Raw genomic sequence first — 24,278 nt, 5'->3', positions numbered from 1 at the left:
TTAATTTTGGTGGCACATTCTCGCAGGCACGGTCCACCCAGCGTTGGGCTAAAAGCTGATTTAATGCAGTTAAAACAGCCAATTGTTCAGTAGAAAGGGTAATAAGATCCGAAGGATGTTTGCCTTGAGTGAGGGCCATAAAGAGGGGACGCAATGTTTGAGTGGTAATTTGATAATAGGGGCGGAGCCAATTAATAGCTCCCAAAAGTTGTTGTAAGACCACATAAGTAACAGGGTTGGGAAGGTGAAGAGAAGGAAGGATTGGTATGGAGTAGGTGGCATGAAGCTTATGGCCCAAATATTGAAAGGGTTCATGGAGCTGAACCTTCTCAGGGGCAATTTGTAGCCCGTAACTCTGCAGAGAAGAAGTCAATTGACTAAGCCACTCCCTCGGGAGGACAGGGGCGGCGACCAAGATGTCATCCATATAATGGTAAACAAGGAGAGAGGGGAACTTTTGCCGAAAGGGGGTTAGGGCAGTATTTACATAATGCTGGCACAAGGTGGGGCTATTAAGCATGCCTTGAGGGAGAACAGTCCACTGATAGCATTGGGTTGGGCAAGAATTATTAAGGACAGGAACGGTAAAAGCTTTTTATCTTGGTCCTGGAGCGGGATGGAGAAGAAACAATCCTTTAAATCGATTACAGCCAATTAGAAACCTTGGGGGATAAGATTTGGATTTGGGGAGCCGCATTGCAGGGGGCCCATGGGCTCTAGGATTTTATTAATGGCTCGCAAATCATGTAATAGCCGCCATTTTCCTGATTTCTTTTTTATCACGAAAACAGGAGTATTATAGGGACTGGTGGTGGGTTCAAGGTGTCGGGCTGTACATTGTTCCTGAACTAAGGCATTGAGTGCAGCCAGCTTTTTGGCGGGAAGGGGCCACTGTTCCACCCAAACAGGGGAATGAGGTTTCCATGAGAGGGCCAAGGCAGTGGAAGCAGCTGCCATATAAAGGCAGAGAAAAATACTTTAACTAAAGGGGTGGAAAAATTCACGATAAAGGTGGTCCAACTGTTCCCAGTTGGGAATTAGGGCACTTAAGGCTAGGCACCAGTTACGGTCCTCGCTATACTCCTCCTCATAAAACGCCGCAGGTGGCTGGCTGGGGTTGGTGGTTATAAAATACACTTCAAAGCGGCCTCCTATTTGTCGAATACACAGAAATGGGTGAAGGACCGCAGGGCAGGAGGTTTGTGAGTAAGAGCGCCGGACAAACAACCGGTTACGGTGAGAGGGGTCCCATATTACTCTATAGGCATCTTGTGCAGCTGGATTGGAATCATTACAATGTATGCCATTGTCAAGGAGGGGGCTAACGAAAGCCGTGTAAACTTCGGTTTCAGGCCAGCTTTCGCTGTAATAATGATTGTGATATGGGTGCATGAATTTAAGGAAGTACAAGCGTAGCTCCTAACTGAGAAAGGAGATCTCGACCCCACAGGTTGAACTCAATGGGAAGGATACAGGGTTTAATTTGAGCCACTGTTAGTTGTGTGGCAGGGTCCACCACTGGTAGCCAGTTGCTACTTCGTTTGGAGGCTTGGCTACCTCCAACACCCCACACCGAAGGGGCCACTTCGGAGGGCCAGGAAGGGTCCCACTCCTTGTTTGCTATCACTGAGACGTCAGCCCCAGTGTCTAAGAGCCCCGTCAAAACCTTACCGTGGATCTGATAAGAACAGGTAGGCTTACGATTGTGTATGTGTTGGAGCACGGCGGCGACCTGAGGGTGGTAAGTTGAGTCAGTTGTTACTTTTTCGCCGTCGGTGGGCTGCAGGGGGTCAGCGCGTGTGGAGCCAAATCCCCCTGTACGTTCCTGTAGGGAAACTGCGGGACAATAGTAAGGAAGCAACAACAATTGGGACCAGGACTCCCCTTTCTTAAGGGACAGCGGAAGCTGCCCCCAATACTGGGCATAGATGGTGCCAGTATAATCAGCATCAATGACCCCCGGGACAGTCATAATGCCTTTATAGTGAGCGGAAGAACGGGGGAGCACAAGCCCCACCGTTCCAGGAGGGAGGGGACCCCGAAGTTGAGTGGGCATCAGGAGTACCTCCCCGGGGAGCTGAGAATTCATGTCTTGTGCGTTTTCCAGATCGATACCCGCACTGCCAGAGGTGGCAGGGGGAGGGAAACCGCTCTCTCCCTTGGTTAGACCGGGGCCCGAGGGGGGGCCGACTGGGAGTTTCCCGAAGGGGTAGAGCGGCACTGATTAGCCCAATGGAAGCCTTTGTTACACTTGGGGCACTTTTTGTTTGGGCGGTTTCCACCCCCTCCCCCTGGTGGTTGTCCCCGCTCGCGGCTAGCTCCTCCCCCCGGCGCCCGGCACTCTCGGCGAAAATGGCCCGGCTTGTTGCAATTAAAACAATTGCCCAGAGGTTTGCTGCCGGTGCGCAAGGCTCCGGCAAGCAACGCCATGGCATGGGTCTGTGTCCCCACCTCGGCACAAGCCTGGATCATATCCACCAAAGAATACTGCGCGCGGTGAATGACGTTTGGAGAATACGGCGACAATCGGCATTAGCCTGCTCTGCCGACAGCCGACGGATTAGTTCTTCTTGGGCTTCTGGGTTATCAATTTGTCGGGCAATGGCTTCTTTTAATCTATCTACAAACTGATGAAAGGGCTCAGAAGACCCTTTTCTAATACTAGTGAATGATGACAAGGGCTTGCCAGTCATGGGAATGCGACGAAACGCTCGCATGATGGAGAGTGCAGTGCGTTTGAAGGATTCTGCCGGGAGCGGCAATTGCGCATCCACCTCTGCAAACTGTCCCGACCCATAAATTTGTTCAGGAGTGTGCTGTGCAGAGGAGCAGGCCAATGCCGCAGCCCAAAACTCACTGTCCCATACACAATACTGGGCGGGGGATAAAATCATTCGGAACAGGTGTTTCCAGTCCGTTGGTAACATAACATAGATTGTGCCCAGTGCCTCAATGAGACCCTCCACATAAGTGGACTTAAGGCCGGATTGGCGAATCCCGTTATTCAGCTCGCTAATAACTTTGAACGGTAACGGGTTATGTGAAGCAAATGTTTCTCTGGCCTCGTTCAAGCTATAAGTAACTGGATAAAGGGCTGGGAATTCTCCCTCCCATTCCTCCAACAAGGGGGAAGCGTCCGTCGCTATCGCCTGCTGGAGAGCAGCTTGCACCGCGCTCTGAGCCGGCGAGGGCAAAGGAGAAGGAGAAGGAGGCGACGGTAACGGGGGATCAGAGAGGGTAGGACTGGGAGCCGTTGCCCTAGGGGCAGGACAAGGGGGTTTAGGTTCCGTGACATAGGATGGAGATGGGATAGGGGTGGGAGAGGCAAGCGGGGGCGCTTCCTTCCACAAATGCCCGATTGCCTCTGCACAGTGTTGCCACAGCAAGATGTGTTGGATGGGCGCTCGTGGCTCCTTTAGGAGCCGTTCGCCTACCTTTTGCCAGTCAGAAACCTCGAGAGACCCTCTCTCGGGGTACCAAGGGCACTTAACCTCTATAACATGGAGCAAATCCTCCACATGTCGCTGTGATGCTGTCAAGCGACCGGTTACCTTGAGTAACCTAACCAGCTCTTTCGCATAAGCCTTCTGTGTACGGACAAGTCCCCCCCATACTCACGAGGGAGTGCGCAAAGACGCACTGTGGTGCACCACGGCTCGACCGGCCGGTGGGTACGGAGGGCTGGAATCATGTCGGGGTCACCAGATGCGGGAAGGAAACAGACGCAGACAGCTCGTTTGCTCAGGAAAGCGCCTCGTCGTCAGGCGTGGCAGCCTTTTTATTCTTTCAGTTACAGTGTCATGCATAACTTACAGCCTTGTTTACTTGTTTCGCATTGGTGGAGGACTCTTTCTTCCCCTTTTCCCCTCACCCGCCTGCATGTAGGCAGAGCGTGCTATACTTATCTAATCTATGATAGTGCGGAGTCTGCATTCTGTGGCAAGATGGGGTATGCAGGGGGCGGTTTCTGGTGGCTTGCCAGCCAGGACCGATCCCTACAGTTTAACAAGCCAATGTTACAATTTTAAATTCAGGCCTACAATACGCTATCAATCAAATACAAAATAAAAGGAGATTGCCCAAGAGTAGATGCTATGACAGCCCAGATGTATAATTACTAACCCATTTAGTAACTCACTGCAAATGTGTAATAAAGATCAATGGCTTACAGAATAATTTGGCATCTAATGCAGAGTACTATGATTGTATTATATTTGTAAACATGTTTTAAGCTGTTGATAAGATAAGGTCTATGAAACAGAGGAAATAGAAGTCACTGTGCAAAGATCCCTGAGATAGTTAGCAGCAGAAGAGAAAATGATATGCCAGCTTCTCAGAGCATTCCTGCCATTTGTGACATATGCTGCCATATAGAAATGGCTTGTGGGAGACCCCTGAACTAGTCAGAGTAGACAATGCCATTCAAAATAAAAATCCCAAAGGCAAGGCTTCTGGTAGCATCAGGATAATTCTAGGTATAGGAAAAATATGTATTACTAAAAACAACAGTTATGATCTTGTAATGACATTTTTGTGCTAGTAAATTAGCCATTCCTTTAAAAACAATAGACAGTAGCTATGAATGATTCATTTCAGGTTACTGATAGATGATGCTGAAGAGCTATTTTTGCTCCCCATATGAACCACACTCAAAATTATTTACCAGTGACCCTCTCTCAGGGTTTTTCTTACATGTTGATGGCAAATTATCAACATTAGAAACACCTGAAAAACTTTCGGTTATAGTAGGCATTCTTTCTGGGCTTTAAAACACATTTGAATTATATAAATCATTTTCTTAATCCCCAGGTAAATAACACAAAAATAGATGGTCCATTTGCAGACCTATGTTTCCATGGAAATGCATTTTCTCAGAAACAAAGATGATCCTAGATATTTATTTATTGGAAATAACAGTAAAAAAAATGAAATTATTTCAATAAATATTCTGCAACTGAGCTCAACAATCGTATATATCACTTTATGATTTTTTTTAAATTTTATCAAATACTGTAGCAATTAAAATGTTGTTATCATATTCCAGCATAGACAACTTGCAAAGGGAACCAGACAACAATAAAAAGAGTTGCAGAAATGAACAAGATGGTAAAGAAATGGAGAAAACGATGGAGCGAAAGGACAGAAAACCCTGGGAAATATTCTTATGATGATATCAGGTTACCCATAAATTAATAGTTTCAATCAGTTCAATCGTTTTCTAGGAGTCGGATGAGGCAGTGGTTAGAATTTCTCTTTCTTTTTCAAACCTATTTAGACAGCTGCAATCTTTCCAGTATCAGCCCCAGCTTCAACACAGACACTTTACTGGTATTTTCCATCCCAACTCCACCAAGTGTACTGGTCCATAGACAAAGGTAAAGACAATTTCCAGGCAGATAACAGAAGTCACGTGTTTAGAGACAGGCTAATTTTTTTAAAGTATGCTAAATGTTAAGCCACAGACTTCAAGAACATTACCATTATGCCTTCACATCAAATTTACCTGCTCTTTGCTCTGGGCCAAGATCTTTTCACTACATATATTTGCCATTCTAGACTTAGTTTGGTCTGGAGTTAGATCCTACAGTCTTCTCAATGGTCATGGTATTGGATAACTCCATAATCACAAATTTCATCACTGGCCTTATGTCAGTGATTGAATTCCGATAGAACGCCCAGTTGTCTTTATCCCTGTAGATTCAGTTTGGTGATACTCATGATGGGCACTCACAGTAAACTTCAAGAACAGACAGGTAATTCTCAGAGAATGGTCCTCTTGAGGACAGTCTTTAATGTGATTCAGAGGCAAGCATACACTGAGAGTAGAAAAGGCATTCTTCTTGTAGCTCACATGAGAAAACTGGTTGCCTGTCCAGCCAAAAGCATTATGCAAACCTTCAGCCTAATATTCTTGCTTCATAGAACTGGTCTGGTGGGCCAGGAAAGGTCAGCCTAGATTCTTAACTCATCAAGATCTGTAAGAGAGGATTATTTTCACTCTCCTGGACCCCAGGAATGTTTTAACTAACAGAACCTATAAACCACACATGAGAAATCCTCTTCTTTTGTGCAAGGAAAAAGAGTGGAAAGCTAGTGTGTGCTGTTCCTATGGATTTAAAGCTTTTACATCAGTGATAAATAAATAAGAACATTGGGACCCACTCTTCAGTGACCAGATTCAAGAGGGTGGCCAAAAATATATCGTCCATACCAAGTCATCTCGTTCCCCATCTGGATCCACCATATAATTTCAAAGAAAATGTTTCTTCCCTTCCTTTGAGCTCAGAGGCTTCAATTTCTCTGTTCTGGCTATACATTAAAAATAGCTATCACTTCAGCCAGGGGACTAGAAGAGTTAGCAGCTCTCTCCCTTTGTGTGGTTACCAGCCTCAGCACCAGACTAACTGTCAGGAGTTTCATGTTCTCTGTATGTATAAATATTTCCTGCCTGTGTGTTCCATTCTATGCATCCAAAGAAGTAGCGCACAAAAGCTTATGCTGAAATAAATTTGTTAGTCTCTAAGGAGCCACAAGTATTCCTGTTCTTTTTGCCAGGAGTAGTGGCCTTCTGAGGTTACCACCATACAGTACTTTGAAGTGATCTTCAATGATCTGACCCTTTTCTCAGCGGGTCCCACCCAGGTCTGTATGTAGTACTGCTAGGTACTGCCCAGCTCTAGATCAAGTGTGCTCCTTGAAGAAAAATATTTTGATCTTGCCTTGTAAATTCACTTTCCAAATAGAAAACTACCGGTATGAAGGACACCCTTGAGAATTTTTTCCTTAGTCCTGTTCTACACTTAACTTAGTTGCTTTGTTGTCATTTGAGGATATAGAAGGTTTGACTGGAAACAGCATGAAAGAGAGAGCCTGAGTTGCAAAGAGTAGGAGGTGTGCTATTTTTGACTTGCCTAGCAACACATAAAAGATGGAATTACATGAATCAAAGCCTCAAGCAGCAGCAGCCTAATTCCTGAGTGATGGTCTCCACAAATAGTGACTACAGAAGTGGAAACCAAAATCCACCTATCTATGATGGGCACTTGGAAGAAATCATCAGCAGCAGCAGCTCCTAATTCAGGTTGCAAACAACAAAGCTGATTGCATTAATAAGTTGCCACAACTACTTCTGCTTCTATTTTAAATAATGTATGATAAACTGCATTTGTCAATTTTAATAGGCAGGTAATATGTGCATTTTATTTTTATATGAATGCACAATGCTGTCTCGGATTACGTAAAATATATCAATAAAATATAAAAAAAATTACATTTTTTTCCAATTGGTAGCTTATATGATGGAATTTTTTAGCCTCTGAAATTACAAAAGCAGCAGTATTTACAATCTGATAAGGATCACATATAAATTGTCATTTAATGATTGGCCAAACTCAGGTTACAGTAGAAGAGATGATGTGCCAATGAGAACGAAACCACAGATTACGATAGCTATAGTATCAACATTGTGGGTAGTATCCTTTTGGAAAAGCTTTGCAAATGCAGTAATAAGTCAGTACAAGAGAGAAAATTATGCATACCAAAGAAAGTACTGTATAATATGAAAGAGAATATTAGAAAATGTGTAGGGAAAATTGATACTCTAACCTCTACTTTGAAGTAGTAGGAAATGCAATATATTCATTTCTGACAGGTAACCTGGCCTCAGAATTATGATGGTTAAAATTTCATCACATTGTTTGAATGACTCAGACATTAAGAAACTGCCTTATTCTTTTAGATAGCATTGATAATATATTGTTAGCTCCATGGAATTGATCTCCTATCACGGATCAAGCTTTTTTAACTAGTATGGATTTGATGAATAATTAAACATTTTAACTTCAGGTACATCTCTAACTTGATATAATCTGAATTCAGATATGTGGTAAAGCAGTGCTCCGGGGGGATGGGGGGGGAGGGCGGTGCACTCCGGTGGATCAAAGCAAGTTCGATATAACACAGTTTCACCTATAACACGGTAAGATTTGTTGGCTCCCGAGGACAGCGTTATATCGAGGTAGAGGTGTATCTTCAACTGACAATAAAGAGTCACTTTAGTTTATTATTTAATGTTCACATCTATAAATTGATAAATTACCTGACACTGAATAATTTTATTGTACTCGTATATGGCTTTTTATAAGGCTAAACTTTCAAAATAGTCCTCTACATTTGTGTGCTCAATTGTGCAGCCCACAGTTCAAGAGCTATATGTCAAGATTCAGTATGTTGAAAACGGAATTATTTGCAGAGCTTTGTGGGTTTTTTTGTTGTTGTATAGGGTCTCAATCTTAATTACTATATTTGTATGAAAAGCTTAATGCTCAGGCAGTGAAAAATTATATTTAAAAAATTATATAGGTAAAATGATTTCTGACCTTCACCCAGGTGGACAAACTGGCCAATTTCATCACTGGCACAAGTGGATGCAACTCCACTGAGTTCAAATGACATCGAGCAGCACTGAATGTGACTGTCCAGTTACAAATTGGTTCGGGCTTGGCCTGCTTAAAGTAACTGACCAGTTTATTTTATCTTTAATAGTCAGTTGGGTTCTTCCTTCATCAGAAGTGGTTCTGCATTCACTGAGTAGGTATAGATTTGTTAGTATAATCCTTTGAACACACAAACCATATGGTTTTGTGAGTGACTGTACGTTTATATATTATGACAAAGACAAAAGTCACAAGTTGATCATTAATGGAAACCCAGTTTTATTCCTTAAATCCAGCTTAAACAGGAATGAAAACAATTTTTCATTCAAGGGCAGAGTAGAGAAGCCTAGTGGAGGAAGACTCTACTTTTATCCATTGGCAGATATCTCCTGTGCTTCTATTTTTACTTAGGGATTATATGTTTTAGCAGTGTTTTCTGCTAAAGGGAGTACAGATTAAGAAACAGATGTCTCCTAGCAGCACTGCGTGACCAACCAGATTTTTCACTATACCCACTATAATCATATACCACCCCTTTGACATGGAAGTCTTTTCTTCTCCTACACACTGAAAATCCTCATATTTTGAGTATTCCCTGTAATATTTTCCAGTGCTAAACTTCTCTCTATGACCCTAATTGCTAATCAACATTGTGACATTATGAGCAAGTGGGTTAAAAGACGGCAGTGTAGAACAGAGTCATGTCCACTGGATATAGCAGAGAAGAGAAGAGCTTTGTTTAATAAAAATATAGGGGTCACTTCTTTTTGAAACTGGCCAATGGGGGCTACCCTGGAAGAGGCACAAGGCACCATCCTAAAGATTATTATTTCATGAAGATCTCACTTTTGATTGGCCCAGTAACCAAATGAGTGACATATTCATATTCAGAATGCTTTGATAACAGTGCAGTCCACCAGCCCATCATACTCACTCCCTGAGACATAGACAGTTTTACCTGGTCTCAGTATGCTGAATGTGAATCAATAAAACATTTAAAGGACAATTTTCCACTCACTCTGAACGTCACTTAAAATTGTTTAGTCAATCAGCAATCAGGACCTCAGATTGTTTAACGATAATGCAGCCACTTAGCATTTTCCAGAAATTTTGTCATCATCATTTCCCGTAGAACACTCTGATTTTTCACTGGCAATAAAATTTACACATCCTTTTTTCTTTATTACTAATGGGATTCATAGTAAATCATAATAAGACAGTATACGCTATGCTAGGAATTGTCATATTCAGTTGTAGCCCATAACAATCAATAGACTTTCAGCAAATGCCCATATCTTTATAATATTTTCTTTTAACCTAACTACAAGGGATATTAATATTCTCATTTTGTAACTGGTGTTTTTTCTTAATATTTATGAGTTACACAAAAACTCTGGTGTCACTTGCAGGTGCCAATTTCATAATAAAAAAGGATGTTTTACTTTACTTTTTGAAGAGTCATATGGAAAACCAGTCTTAGTTGACATCTTGGTCAAAATGTTAAAAACTTTAGAGATATAGATATATACAATGGGAAACAATAGGGAAACTAATGTATGAAGGTTATTTGATTTACTAAATGGAAAGGTGGGATGATCTTGTAGTTAATGCACATGATTTGGGGTAATAAGATCTGGGTTCTGGGTTCATTACTACTATAATCCTGGCTCTGCCACAAACTTCTTATGGTATCTTGACTCAGTTACAACCTCTCTGAATCCCAATATCCTAATGTGTAAATCGGGGGTCACAATACCTACCCATCTAACAAGGACTTTGGGAGGCTTAATTTGTTTATGTTTGTGAAATGCTTTGAAATCCATGAGGGAAAGCATTACAGTAACATTATTAATAATATAAATGTTAATTATTCTCTTTGATCTCCAAATACCCACTGTGACATACTTGGGTACAAACCAGAACAGTGAGGGGCCATGTTACTCTTGCTCTGTGACCTTGGGTGACTTACAAGGCCTTGCTGGTAATAGCTCCCAACTGGGCTGCTCACAAACAGCCTTCCAGGATACAAGTCACACTCTGAGTGTTTATATGTAACTGTGGCTTCTCAGACACACTTGGCTATACTCTGGCTCTCACCAACCTTAGTTATCCTGCAGGGTGACCCCACTACACCCCAAGTCCTGGATTTCCCCCTAGAAAGTACTGCCCAGCCATCCCCTGGAGAAATCCAAAATATTAATCCATTATTCCTTTATGGGAATAAAATACACAATTTACCACCTAAATAGAGTTAGCTAGATATTTCAACTTAAACACACTGGATTAGGTGAAACAATAAAACAAGTATATTAACTAAAAAGAGAGAGATTTTAAGTGAGTACAAGCAATAAGGCTTAAAAGTCAGAAATGGTTAAAAGAAAATGAAGATAAAAATGTTTTCTAGTGCCTTGCTTAACAAACAATTTTAGATACAAAGCTAAGTTTCTCATTATACATTAAAGCTAAGTTTCTCATTGAACAGCATTACTGACCAAATTTTCAGGTCAGTTTTCCCTGAAAATTTGTTTACTGCTTAAATGCACATTAAGGCCTGGTCTACACTACGTGTTTAAACCGATTTTAGCAGCGTTAAACCGATTTAACGCTGTACCAGTCCACACTACGAGTCCCTTTATATCGATATAAAGGGCTCTTTAAATTGGTTTCTGTACTCCTCCCTGACGAGAGGAGTAACGCTAAAATCGGTATTACCATATCGGATTAGGGTTAGTGTGGCCGCAAATCGACGGTATTGACCTCCCGGCGGTATCCCACAGTGTACTACTGTGACCGCTCTGGACAGCAATCTGAACTTGGATGCACTGGCCAGGTATACAGGAAAAGCCCCGCGAACTTTTGAATTTCATTTCCTGTTTGGCCAGCGTGGAGCTCAGATCAGCTCAGGTGACCACGCAGAGCTCATCAGCACAGGTAGCAATGCAGTCTCCTGAGAATAGAAAAAGAACTCCAGCATGGACCGCTTGGGTCGCTGTGTGGGGAGAGGATTCAGTGCTAACGGAACTCTGTTCCAAAAGACGAAATGAAAAAATATTTGAAAAAATTTCCAAGGCTATGATGGAAAAGGGCCACACCAGGGACTCAGTGCAGTGCAGAGTGAAAGTTCAGGAGCTCAGACAAGCCTACCAGAAAACCAAAGCAGCAAACGGAAAGTCTGGGTCAGGTCCGAAAACATGCTGCTTCTACACTGAGCTGCATGCAATTTTAGGGGGATGCGCCACCACTACCCCACCCCTCTCCGTGGACTCCAAGGTGGGGGTTGTAATCTCAACCATGGCTGAGGATTCTGCAGAGGGGGAAGATGAGGACTAGGAGGAGGACGACCTTGCAGAGAGCAAACAGCACTCCGTTAGCCCCAACAGCCAGGAGCTCTTTGTGACTCCGACGGAATTACCCTCCCAGCCCTCCCAAGCCACTAGCCCAGACAGTGAAGCAATGGAAGTGACCTCTGGTGAGTGCACCTTTGTAAATATAAAACATGGTTTAAAAGTAAGCATTTTTAAATGATTGATTTGCCATGAGGGCTTGGGATGCTTTCGCGGCCAGTAAAGTTACTGGAAAAGTTTGTTAACATGTCTGGGGATGGAGCGGAAATCCTCCAGGGACATCTCCATGAAGCGCTCCTCGAGGTACTCCAAAAGCCTTTGCAGAAGGTTTCTGGGCAAGGCAGCCTTGTTCCGTCCACCATAGTAGGACACTTTACCACACCATGCATGTAGCAAGTAATCGGGTATCGTTGCATGACAAAGCCTAGCTGCGTATGGCCCCGGTGATTGCTGGCATGCAAGAAACATCCGTTCTTTATCTCGCTCTGTCATCCTCAGCAGAGTGATATCATTCATGGTAACCTGGTTGAAATTCAGGAATTTAATTAAGGGGACAGAATTGGCCATTTTTCTCCTGGGCTGTTGCTTAAAAGAAATCCTTCCTTGCACATAGCCAAGCGGGGGGAGGGGAGGAAGGATAGCACTGAGCTTTTTTGTGTTTGCCTAGCAGGAATCTTCCCAGCTACCGGCCACGTGGTGGTGGTGGGGGAAAGAGGGGTGATTAGCAGTGATCTTCCATGATACCAGCCATGCCGTAGGGGGAGGGGTAAAGCAATCACCCTAGAGAATTGGATGAGGAGGGGTTGGCTTCTGCTGCTGCATGTTAAGAGGAAAGAAGCATCAGAGAGCACTGTGTACCTGAAGGCTGGAGAAGCCAAAAGACAATGGCTTACCATGGCTGCATGCAAGCTGAATTCTGATGCCCGGACCTGCGTCCGTGAGATCTGTAACACCAGAGCCCCAGGCACTCAGTATTAAGATGTCGACCTTGTAGTGAAATCACATGTGCTATGTAAGGTGTATAGTGTTGTTCACTGTGAAAGAGTATAACCATTGTTCTGTAAAATGTATCTTTTTAAATACTTCTCTCCCTTTTTCCCTCCCTCATGCAGCTGCACGTTTTTCAAGCCTCCGTACTCCATCCCGAAGGCTATCTCAGATAAGATGGAAGAAAAAGAAGATGCGAGATTAAATGTTCTTGGAAATCATGGAAGTAACCCGCAATGAAAGAGCTCATCTGAATGAGTGGAAGGATGTGGTATCAAATTACAGGAATGATGCCAGTGAACGTGAGGACAGGAGAGATGCTCGAGATGAGAGGTGGCAGCAGGAAGATCAGAGGTGTAGGCAGGAAGATCAGCGGTGGCGGGATGCAACGCTGGAGCTGCTGCATGATCAAACTGATATCCTCCGACGTCTGGTGGATCTTCAGGAAGAGCAGCGGGGTCACAGAGTGCCACTGCAGCCCCTGTGTATCCACCACTCACCATGTTCCATATCTTCCTCATCCAGATGTGTAAGAACGCGTGGGGGAAGGCTTCATGCACCTGCCCACTCCACCCCTGTGGACAGTCCAGCCAAAAGGCTGTCATTACATTGAAATGTGTTTAATGGCCTTTTCCTTCCCTCCTATCCTCCTCCCAAACCACACCTGGGATACCTTGTCAGTTCTCTGCCTCTTTTTATAATTATTTTTTAATAATGAATACATGATTTTTAAACGATAGTGACTTTATTTCCTTAAGCAAGCTGTAATCGAATGGGGAGAGTGGGTTGCTTACAGGGAAGGAGTCAGTAAAGGAGGAGGTGGTTCATGAAGGGGAAACAAAACACAGCAGTCACACCGTACCCTGGCCCGTGATGAAACTCGTTTTCAAAGCTTCTCTGATGCGCACTGCTTCGTGGTGTGCTCTTCTAATCGCCCTGGAGTCTGGCTGTGCGTAATCAGTGACCAAGTGATTTGCCTCAGCCTCCCACCTCACCGTAAAGGTCTCCCTCTTACTCTCACAGAGATTGTGGAGCACACAGCAAGCAGCAATAACAAAGGGGACATTGGTTTGGCTGAGGTCTGAGCGAGTCAGTAATGTGCACTAGCGCGCCTTTAAATGGCCTAATGCACATTCTACCACCGTCCTGCACTTGCTCAGCCTGTAGTTGAACAGCTCCTGACCACTGTCCAGGCTGCCTGTGTATAGCTTCATGAGCTATGGCATCAAGGGGTAGGCTGGGTCACCCAGGATAACTGCAGGCATTTCAACATCCCCAACTGTCATTTTCTGGTCTGGGAAGTAATTCCCTTGCTGCAACAGTGTAAACAGAGCAGTGCTTCTGAAGATGCGAGTGTCATGAACCCTTCCTGGCCATCCCACGTGGATGTTTGTGAAACGTCCCTTGTGATCCACCAGTGCTTGCAGTGCCATTGAAAAGTATCCCTTGCAGTTTATGTACTGGGTGTCCTGGTGATCCAGTGCCAAGATAGGGATATGGGTTCCATCTATCGCCCCCCACAGTTAGGGAATCCCATTGCAGCAAAGCCATCCACTATGATCTGCACGTTTCCCAGAGTCACAACCTTTCGTAGCAGCAGCTTAATGATTGCTTTGGCTACTTGCATCACAGCAGCCCCCACAGTAGATTTGCCCACTCCAAATTGATTCCCGACTGACTGGTAGCTGTTTGGCATTGCAAGCTTCCAGAGGGCTATTGCTACTCGCTTCTCCACTGTGAGGGCTGCTCTCATCTTGGTATTATGGTGTTTCAGGGCAGCGGAAAGCAAAAAAAGCGGAAAGTTCCATGAAAGTGCCCTTACGCATGCGAAAGTTTTGCAGCCACTGTGAATCGTCCCACACCTGCAAAACTATGCAGTCCCACCAGTCTGTGCTTGTTTCCCGGGCCCAAAATCGGAGTTCAAGGGCTAGAACATGCCCCATTACCAGCAGGATCTCCAAAGCGCAGGGGCCCGTGGTTTGATTCTGTGTCCATGTCCTCATCACTCTCGTTGCCATGCTGCCGTAGCCACCGCCTCCTCCTCGCCTGGCTTTGCAGGTCCCGGTTCAGCATAGACTGCACGAGAATGTGCAAGGTGTTTACAACGTCCACTATTGCGGTATTGATCTGAGCAGGGTCCATGCTTGCTGTGCTATGGCATTTGCAGAGTTCACCCAGGAAAAAAGGCGCGAAATGGTTGTCTGTTGCTTTCATGGAGGGAGGAGTGAGGCTGTACCCAGAACCACCCGCGACACTGTTTTTGCCCCATCAGGCACTGGGCTGTCAACCCAGAATTCCAAGGGGTGGGGGAGACTGCGGGAACTATGGGATAGCTAAGGGATAGCTACCCACAGTGCAACGCTCCAGAAATCGACGCTAGCCTCGGACCATGGACGCACACCATCGAATTAATGTGCTTAGTGTGGCCCATGCACTCGACTTTATACAATCTGTTTTACAAAACCGGTTTATATAAAATTGCAATAATCCCATAGTGTAGACGTACCCTAAGACAAGCATACACTCTTTTCTTCAAAACAGATGTCTTCGATGACTTCTGCCTGGGCAGGGCTAAGGGGGGTTTCAAACACTGACTAATAGCATTGCACAGGAGAAATTCATAACTTTACATATAATGCTGCTACATAAATTTCACCATGACAAAATTGACTAGCAAGTTATAAGTTTTCAAATGATACCTCACAAGCTATACATTGTACAAAGATTATTATAATAGTCTGTAGGATGCGAAGACAGAAGTGCATTCCAGCACTCTCTCACACAAAAGCAAGGAATATAATAATTCACAGGAGGGTGTAGTAGTAGTCTCTGTGCCAAACTGATATTTATCAGTTGTCTTTCAAAAAGACATTGTCAGATTCATACAAAATAAACCATAACTGTGTTCAAAGAAAAGCATAATATGGCTCAGTTGGAGATTTTAGTTTCAAATGTCATATTTGCAAACTCATTTTTGAAACTTTTTTCCAGAAAACATTTTGAAGGAAACATCATATGTAATTAACTCCTTGGGCCTGATTTTCAGAAGTGCTGAATATTCAGATCACCCCTTGAATTCAATGGGAGTGAGAGTTGTTCTGCTCTTCTCAAAATCAGTTCCTCCCTGTCTAGCTGCTAGGACAATATCTATACGATATGCTCTGCATAAGATATTTCCTCTTAAAGAAAAAAAGACAAAGGAATTTCTATTTAGATAAAGGTGACAAGATACTTCGGCTATTCCCTCTTGTTACCTGAAGGGAACTGGTGTAAAATTGCTTCAAATCCTTTGTTAGTTTACTGTAAAGTTACATACATTAGTATTAAATTAAAACACTATAAAATGTATCCCAACTGTACTATAAAAAACAAAGGAACATACATCAATAAAGTAAAGGGTCTTGATTACAGTGAAAGAATAGTTAAACAACCAACAGCAGCTGTCATTTTGATGATATCATGAGTCAGACTGGACTGAGAAGACTTCAATCATAACAAGGACAATTGTTTAAGCATACTTTACCTTAGGCAAATATACCCTTAAACACTTTGAATTCTCTCAGTCATAACCAATAATTAATCTAGACATAACTTATATATATCTAGACATAACTCATAATTAATCTAGACCTCCTTTTGAGAAGTATAATGTTGGGCCTTTTGTATAAAAGGACATCCACACACATATACCAGATCAATTCTCTGAATGGTGATACTGACAAATATTTGAAAATTTCATTTCTAATACAGAGCAGATATTTGGTTATGTAAGGTATTATAACTACTCTCTGCCATTTTTTTTGTTAGGTATTTAAATATGCCCATTCAAAGAGTATTTAGACACCATATACGCAAATTTGAAAACATTCCATGTGAAAGGACCGTCATGTCAAAAGTGGCATTATCTGTTTCTGAGTCACTGACAACTCAAAAGAAAATGATCGTGAATGCTTACGGATCAATGTTCTAAAGGATAAAGCACAATTTGGGGTACTAGTTGGTGTCTGCTACAGACCACCAAATCACATTAGAACTCAGAATGACCAGCTTCTTACGCACCTGTTTATAATGTATAGGGAAAAAAGGCTGTGTGATCATGGGGAACTCCAATTTGAGTGACAGATGCTGGAGGTCTCATGCTGCCAGTAGTAAAACTTCTTTGGAATTTCTAAATATTATAGATGATAATGTCCTAACTCAAAAAGTATTGCAGTAAGCAGGTCAAATTCTATATTAGACCTCATCTTGACAGATAAATAGGAACTGATTACAGAACTAAAGCTTAATGTGGATTAGATACAGATGTTTATGACCTGATCATATTTATAATGTGCAAACAGAATGAAGTCCAGACTAGTAAACTGAAAACAATTATGAGCCAAATCAGTTGAGAAGAATAATTTAACCAGAAAAATGTAAATGATAATTTAGAATGGTTTATGAACATCATACCTGATGTCACAAAAAAAGCCACAATCAAGGCTGAAGGCCTTATAGGTTAAAAAAAAAAAAAAGAAGAAGAAGAATAGACCTGGTTTAGAGAGGAAGTGAAGATACCTAAAAATATAGCAAATGGAAGAAAGAAGTTGATAGTAATGAATAAAGACAAGAATTAATAACTGTAGAAAATAGATAACAGAAGCAAAGGAACAAGGAGAAATCTATGGCTTGCAGAGTTAAGGATAGTAAGGAATTTTAGTATTTTAGTAACAAAAAGTATCCTAATAATGTTATTGGTCCATTGTGAGATGGAAATGGGAAAATTATTAATAATAATTCAGAAGAGGCAGACTTGTTACATAAATATTTCTGTTCTGTATTTGGAGAAAAACAGATGATGTAGTCATACCATATAACAGTCTCCACTCTACTAATATCAACAATGACTAAAGTCGGACACTTAAATCAGCAAATCCAGAAAACTTGCAGCCAAGAGTTTCAAAAAAACCCCTAGAATGATATAAAATTAACATGTCACACATTAAATAGATTAAAATCTGGCTAATGGGTCTCAAAACATAATTGTAAACAGGGAAACTTCACTGAGCAGTGGGGTCCAACAGAGAACTGTTCTTGGCTCTATGCTCCAACCTTTTTATCAATGACCTGAATAAAACATAAAATCACTGATCAAATTTACAGATGGCACAAAAATTGGCGAATGGCAAATAATGCAGAAGATAGGTCACTGATACTGGATGATCTGGATTGCTTGGTAAACTGGGTGCAAGCAAACAATATGCACTTCAATATGGCTAACTGTATATGCCTAGGAAAAAAGACTGTAGGCATACTTACAGGATAGAGGACTATCATGGGAAGCAGCAACTCTGAAAAAGATTCGGGGGGTTGCAGTGGATAATTACCTGAACATGAGCTCCAAGTAAAGTGCTGTGGCCAAAAGGGCTAATGCAATTACCAAACAGCACAATTTTGAGTAGTAACATAAAGGTTATTTTACCACTATATTTGACACTGGAGTGACTGCTGCTGGAATACTATGTCCAGTTCTGGTGCCCACAAGTCAAGAAGAATGTTGATAAATTGGACAGGTTTCCAATTTAGAGAAGAGCTACGAGAATAATTAAAGGATTAGAAAACATGCCTTATAGTGATAGGTTGAAGGAGGTCAATCTATTTAACTTAACAAAGAGAAGATTAAGGAGTGACTTGAGGGGGGAACAAATATTTAACAATGATTTCTTCAACCTAGTAAAAAAAATGGGATCCCTATTGTGTGATATATCCCTCCTTGAAGTGAAAGACAGGTAAACTTTTAGGTTTAGAGCTGAGGCCTACGTCAGTTTGGCTGGCATATCAGAGCTGATAAGAGAGCTTGTGACATGTTCTACTCACTTGTCATGAAATGCTCCAACCAGTGCTGGCTGAAGGTCATGAGCCCCTTGTATATGTCCAGACAGGGATCCTTGCATCATCTGACCTTCATGAAACCTACAGAGAATTGGGTTTCTCTAACACCAAGGAATCTATAGGTTCCTAACCCTGATGAGGTTACAATCTCTCTCTCTCTCTCTATCAGTCAAGCACAAAGTATTGTGTTTGTGTGTGTATATATATATATATATATATATATATATATATATATATATATAAACTTGAGTGCAACAGTTGATATGATGTGTATTGTTGTATATAGTATGTGTGTTTGTGTAATATATAGATATAATTGTTGTTGTAGCCAGGTTGGTCCCAGGATACTGGAGAGACAAGGGGGGTGAGGTAATGTCTTTTATTACACCAATTTCTGTTGGTGAGAGACACAAGCTTTTGAGCTTATATAGTACTCCTCTTCAAGTCTGTGAAATGTAGTTAGAGTGTCAGCTAAATACTAGGTGGATTGGATTGTTTAGCATAAGTAGTTAACACATATTTCAAAGGACCATTCATGGTAAAGTTGCCCATTAACACCCCTCCAGTCATGTCCAGGAGGGAAAGCTGGGTAAAGAGGTGTGTAGTGTGTAGCATTGTTGAATCCAGTGTATCCAGTATTAATAGGATACGGAAAATAAATGCAAATTTCCTGTTCCTACACAGCTTGACTAAGCAGTTTGGGCTTCCTGTTTACAAATAAGCATAAATTTTTCACATAAAGCTTATTTTACTTAGTTGCTGTTCTGGCATATGTAAAGATGTGGCTGAGAAACCATCCGGGACAGGACAGTCTGAATGGACTGGATAACAGATAAAACAGAAGATCACTAGGGTTGCCAGGTGTCCAGTTTTGGAGTGGAAAGTCTGGTTTAAATAAATAAATAAATAAATAAAAGACCAGCTATCTGCAGTAACCAGCCTTTACCACTGGGGGTGAGGGGGGAAGAGCGGCAGCTGTGGCTGGAGCCTGAAGGAGCTGCTCTCTGCTCAGCTGCCCCAGAGAGAAGTGTCTGGCTGGATCCTAAACAGAGTTCAAGTCCCCAGTGACTCACTCGCAGCTTTTAAATTTTGTAGCCCTATTAGTTTTAGACCAGTCCAGACAACCTTCTGTTTATGTTTAGAAAGAATTATCACATCCATCAACAAGAAAGGGCAAACAATTAAGGAAGCAAAGACAAATTAAGCCAAACTACAGGAAATTATGAGATTCAAGAATTATCTACACATATTTGGTGTCAATGTGACTACTTCCCTATTAGAAGAGACTGCCCTGGACACTTAATCACCTCAGTAGCCCTAAATCTTCTGCTTGTTATTCCCTTGGAGAGTGCTGGTTCTAAAGTGCTGGCTTTAAAGGAGAAAGAAGGTTATTTCATGTCTGTTTTTCAAAAATACTTCAGAAGCTACCAACATGTAGAATTCAATAGTTTTTGCTATCCATAAGTTTAACACATGAATTGGAATATTTTCCTACTTTTGACTGGCCAAATTCAAACAACAGAAAAGAATATCACCCCAATATGTTATTGCATTGTGCTTAAGAATACTATTTGCATCATCATTCTCATTTTAAATCTTCACTCAAATTTTGTGTGTTGTGCTTTTAATTGTGTATACAATATATGACAAACTGCAAAATGTTTGTCTTTTTGATAGAAACACAACTGCAAGAAATATTATAGCCATAGTTTATCACTGGTGGCCTACAGTTAATAGTTATAGTTAATAATGAATGGTAGCTGAAATGTGTAGAGATGCTACTAAATACAGTAAAAACTCAGGGTTGAAAAACCTTTGCTGACTTGTGGGCGCCTAAGCCTTTAATTTCTGCTGAATTATTACTCTTGTACATCTCTCAATCATCTTGATTGTGATGTGAAGGATTATTGCTAACTTTCACGTTCAAAACTTTCAAAAATCGTGAGTCAAGTCCTCCCCACCCCCCAAATGAGACTGGCATAAAAGTAAAGAGTTTAAAAAAAAATAAAACGAATAAGAGTGCTGACTTGTCTTCACATGTGCTGACTGTTCTTCTTAGTCTTCAGATGCAGTTCTAGTGCCTTTGCTGATTCTTTTAGCTTTTTTTAAGAAGCAGAGTTATTGTTAGGATTTGTCACTCTACCTGCTGGTGTTTACTTCTATTGCTGGTATTCAGCTATGTGAGCAGACCTGAAACTGTTAATAGTCATATTAATTCTGTACTTACTGCTTCAAAAAGAAATGAGCAGCAGCAGAGGCAAGAATTAGAGTAATTAATTGGGAGCAGGATCTTAAAAATGGATGAAGGTGGGGTACAGTAGCATTTTCTTTTCCTTCATATTTCCCAGCAAGAATGAAGCTAGGTTTGGGGTTGGGGGTGGGGGTAAAAGAGTACTATGTGCTAGAGACAAGAAGCCTTCACAGAGCTGATCTGCCTACAACTCCATCTATTCTATAATCCAGGGAGCTCCAGCACATCCAGTGACAAATAATGAGAAAGTATATCAAAATGGCAGAGGCAGACTCTCAGGTTTTAGAAAGTTAATATCAACTCCTTGAATTCCATCGGGAAGCTCAAAGGCAACAGAGTAGGAACACCAGTGTTACATATTTCCAATGTGAAGATCCACTTAAACAGTTGCAACACTCTGGATTTATTTTCAGCCTCTAAATGGTCTGCAGCTGTAAGCCCAAGTAGAACATGTTATTGTAGACTAATCTTAAAGTGATAAAGTTGTTGCTAAGAATATCAAGGTCTTCATTCAAAACAAGAGTAAATAGTGAGGGCATTGGCATCACCTGTTTTCTTAAGAACAGAGAGGACCATTGAGTTTCAGGGTGACTGAGCTATGTCAGCAAAGGTCCCAGCTATCATGGTGTTATTAGTTAGCCATGAAATGGCACATATCTAGTGTTTCTACTGCCTCATTTGCAAGACTGGGGACAATTTTGACAAGGAGTACAGTGTGACTGTCCCTTCCTGCTCAGTTAGTGTGAATAAATCTCTAGCCATTGACACTCCAGCTTTCTGTCCTCACATTTCACATATGCAAGACCATCACAAATCCCTTGGATTTAATATTTAACCTTCTCTTTTTAAAAAGGAAACTAGATTGCATTCTGGAACACTATTTCTTGTCTTCCCAATTGGTAGGGATGGGCAAATAGAAGAATAATTCCAATTTTCAGCCTTAATTCCTGAGCTACAGTCCTCTATATTTACTTATTGTACCAAGAGACTATAAATTACTATATACTATAATATAATGATATATATCTAACCAAAGCTGCATCACACAAGGAAGTGCTTCCATAAGCCATTTCCCAGCCTTATTAACATGTTCTACTTATATGATTTACTTTAAGTTAAATAAGTTTTCATATAGTGCAAATTATAACTACATTTTTGTTGAAAATATAAGAAAAAATATGTTTTCTTGAGCGTTTGTGATAACAGACCTAAAGAACAGTTGTTTCCAGCAGAAGTCATTAATTCAGATCAAATTTAAATTTTGAAAGCTAATTAAAAATCTGTTGATCTTCATTGTTCTGTGATAAAGAAAACACAATTCTAATGTTTGCTCTAAACTAATTTTATTGACAAATGCTTGGCATCATGGAATGCCAAAACTTCAAATTTAGTGAAAAGCTTACAGTGTTTTGATGAATTCTGAAATGTATCCAAACACTTAATTTTGCAAAGCATCTGTTACAAACTAACTCCTGTAATGCAAAGTATCTCAGTGTGTTTTAGTTTTATGGAAAAAAATTCAGTTTATTATATTCAAAATTGTGCACATGATCTTCTGGCAAATAAAACCTCAAGATGATACACTCACAAATTGTACTGACTAACTACTCTGTAAAAACAGGTTTTCTCATGGAAAACTGGAGTGCTTATTCATTTGGTGGTAAATTTTCAATAAGAACTCCTTTACTGTGGGGAAAAAAACCCAACTCTCTTTAAATTATTGATGCCTTTCAAACCTTTTGGAATTAAATATAGTATTGAAAACTACTTTATTTTGCTTGTGCCCAGCACCAACACTATAAGGACTTTTGTTCCTTATAAATATCATTATGTATACCAATATGAAGTCACATTGCAAATTACATAAACTAGCCATATTAATTCGACTATTGTATCACTAGCCTTTCACTTTTTTCCAAATTATTTAATCAGAAAATGGTATGTGCATGCATATAAGCATTCATATTAACTTTGGGGGGAAAGGAGGAAATGTATGCTTTCCAGGGGGTAGTAGAGTATGAACAGTGTCAGAGATTACAAAGAAAGGAAATGTAAAGCAGGAGGGTGAGATGTAATTCAGTTATTACCCTCTATCTATATCCTTCTTGACTATTCTATAAATATGCAATTACTGTGCTTATATCAAAGCATCCCAATGACTTCAGTATTTCTGCTGTGTTATTTTTCCATGTGACCAGGGCCATAGCAACAAAGAACGTGGCCCCCTCTGAACATATGTCCGGGGCCCCTTAGAATGCAGAAACTGGAATGCGGTATTTATTTTATACAATATACAGGGTTCATATTATGTATACATAGGCCTGCAGTGTACATGTATTCCGTATTTACGCAAAGCGCTTCTTTCGAGCCTTGTTCTCCGCAAATTGGTTAATCAATGCATCATAGTCCAGAGATCTGGCAATCTTGTTTTCAATTGAGATAACTGCAAGCGCAGAAAGCCTGTCATCTGTCATGGTTGAGTGCAGGATATTCTTGATCAGTTTCATTCTGCTGAAGCTCCTTTCAGCACCAGCGACAGTAACTAGTGTGGTCAGAAGAATTCTGATGCAAATGCAAAGATTCGGATATATCTCCTGAAGGCTGTTCTTGTATATGTACGTTAAAAAATTGTTTGCCGTGACAAGTCCTCTCTCTTTCTCGATGACATAAATAAAACGATTCAATTCCATTATGAGTTCGTTGGCATCAATGTCTCCCATTTTTCTTTCAAAATTTTTGCTGTGATTCTCCAGTTCATTTTCTCTGTAACACTGCTTCAGGCTGTTAGCGTTGTACAGAAATCCAAACAACTTATACCACTTCACGAGTTGGTCAAATCATGACAAAACAGAAGATATGGCCTGATCAGTGAGAACAAGAAAGAACTGCGATTTGAATTTTTCTTCGGCAGAAAGACGACTCGAATCATCAGCACATTCGTAATCAAACATTCTCTTCTTACGCCGCACCCTGGTTTCTGGAAACACCTGCTCAATACCCATATATGCTCTGCTATTTCACGTGCATTTGTGACCATAGAGTTATATCCTGTATTTCGATAGTCTTCCAAAAACTTCATTGTAGCCCCAACTTTTGCCTGCAGTACGTCAATTGAGACATCTGGTGACTGAATTAATTTGCTGGTTTTATTGACGTGAAATAGTATATCGTACCACGTGTACACAGTCAGAACAAAAGGCCACATAGTAACATGGTCTAAAAGCACACCGGCTTCTGTTGCTGTATTGCCATCTTTCTTTTTGAGCGCATATTCTCGCAAAGATGACAAAGCATTGCACAATTCTTCAAGGTGATAACGCAATGGCTTCACAGCATCAATTCTCGACTTCCAACGAGTGTCTGATAACCCTTTAACAGATATTGGCATAT

At 41.3% G+C, this 24,278-nt stretch overlaps 1 long non-coding RNA gene across 1 annotated transcript; it reads left to right on the top strand.

The window, feature by feature from the left end:
* Nucleotides 1–3,652: 3,652 nt before the first annotated feature.
* On the top strand, nt 3,653–23,940 carry LOC115657495. Its single transcript, XR_004001984.1, has 3 exons — nt 3,653–4,000; nt 12,208–12,211; nt 23,930–23,940. It is a non-coding gene; the product is annotated as an uncharacterized LOC115657495 (long non-coding RNA).
* Nucleotides 23,941–24,278: the final 338 nt, after the last annotated feature.

This window comes from Gopherus evgoodei, chromosome 9 (assembly GCF_007399415.2).
Source record: "Gopherus evgoodei ecotype Sinaloan lineage chromosome 9, rGopEvg1_v1.p, whole genome shotgun sequence".
Lineage (NCBI taxonomy): Eukaryota > Metazoa > Chordata > Testudines > Testudinidae > Gopherus > Gopherus evgoodei.
Note: the sequence above shows the minus strand (reverse complement) of the source record. Positions and strands in the feature narration are given on the sequence as shown.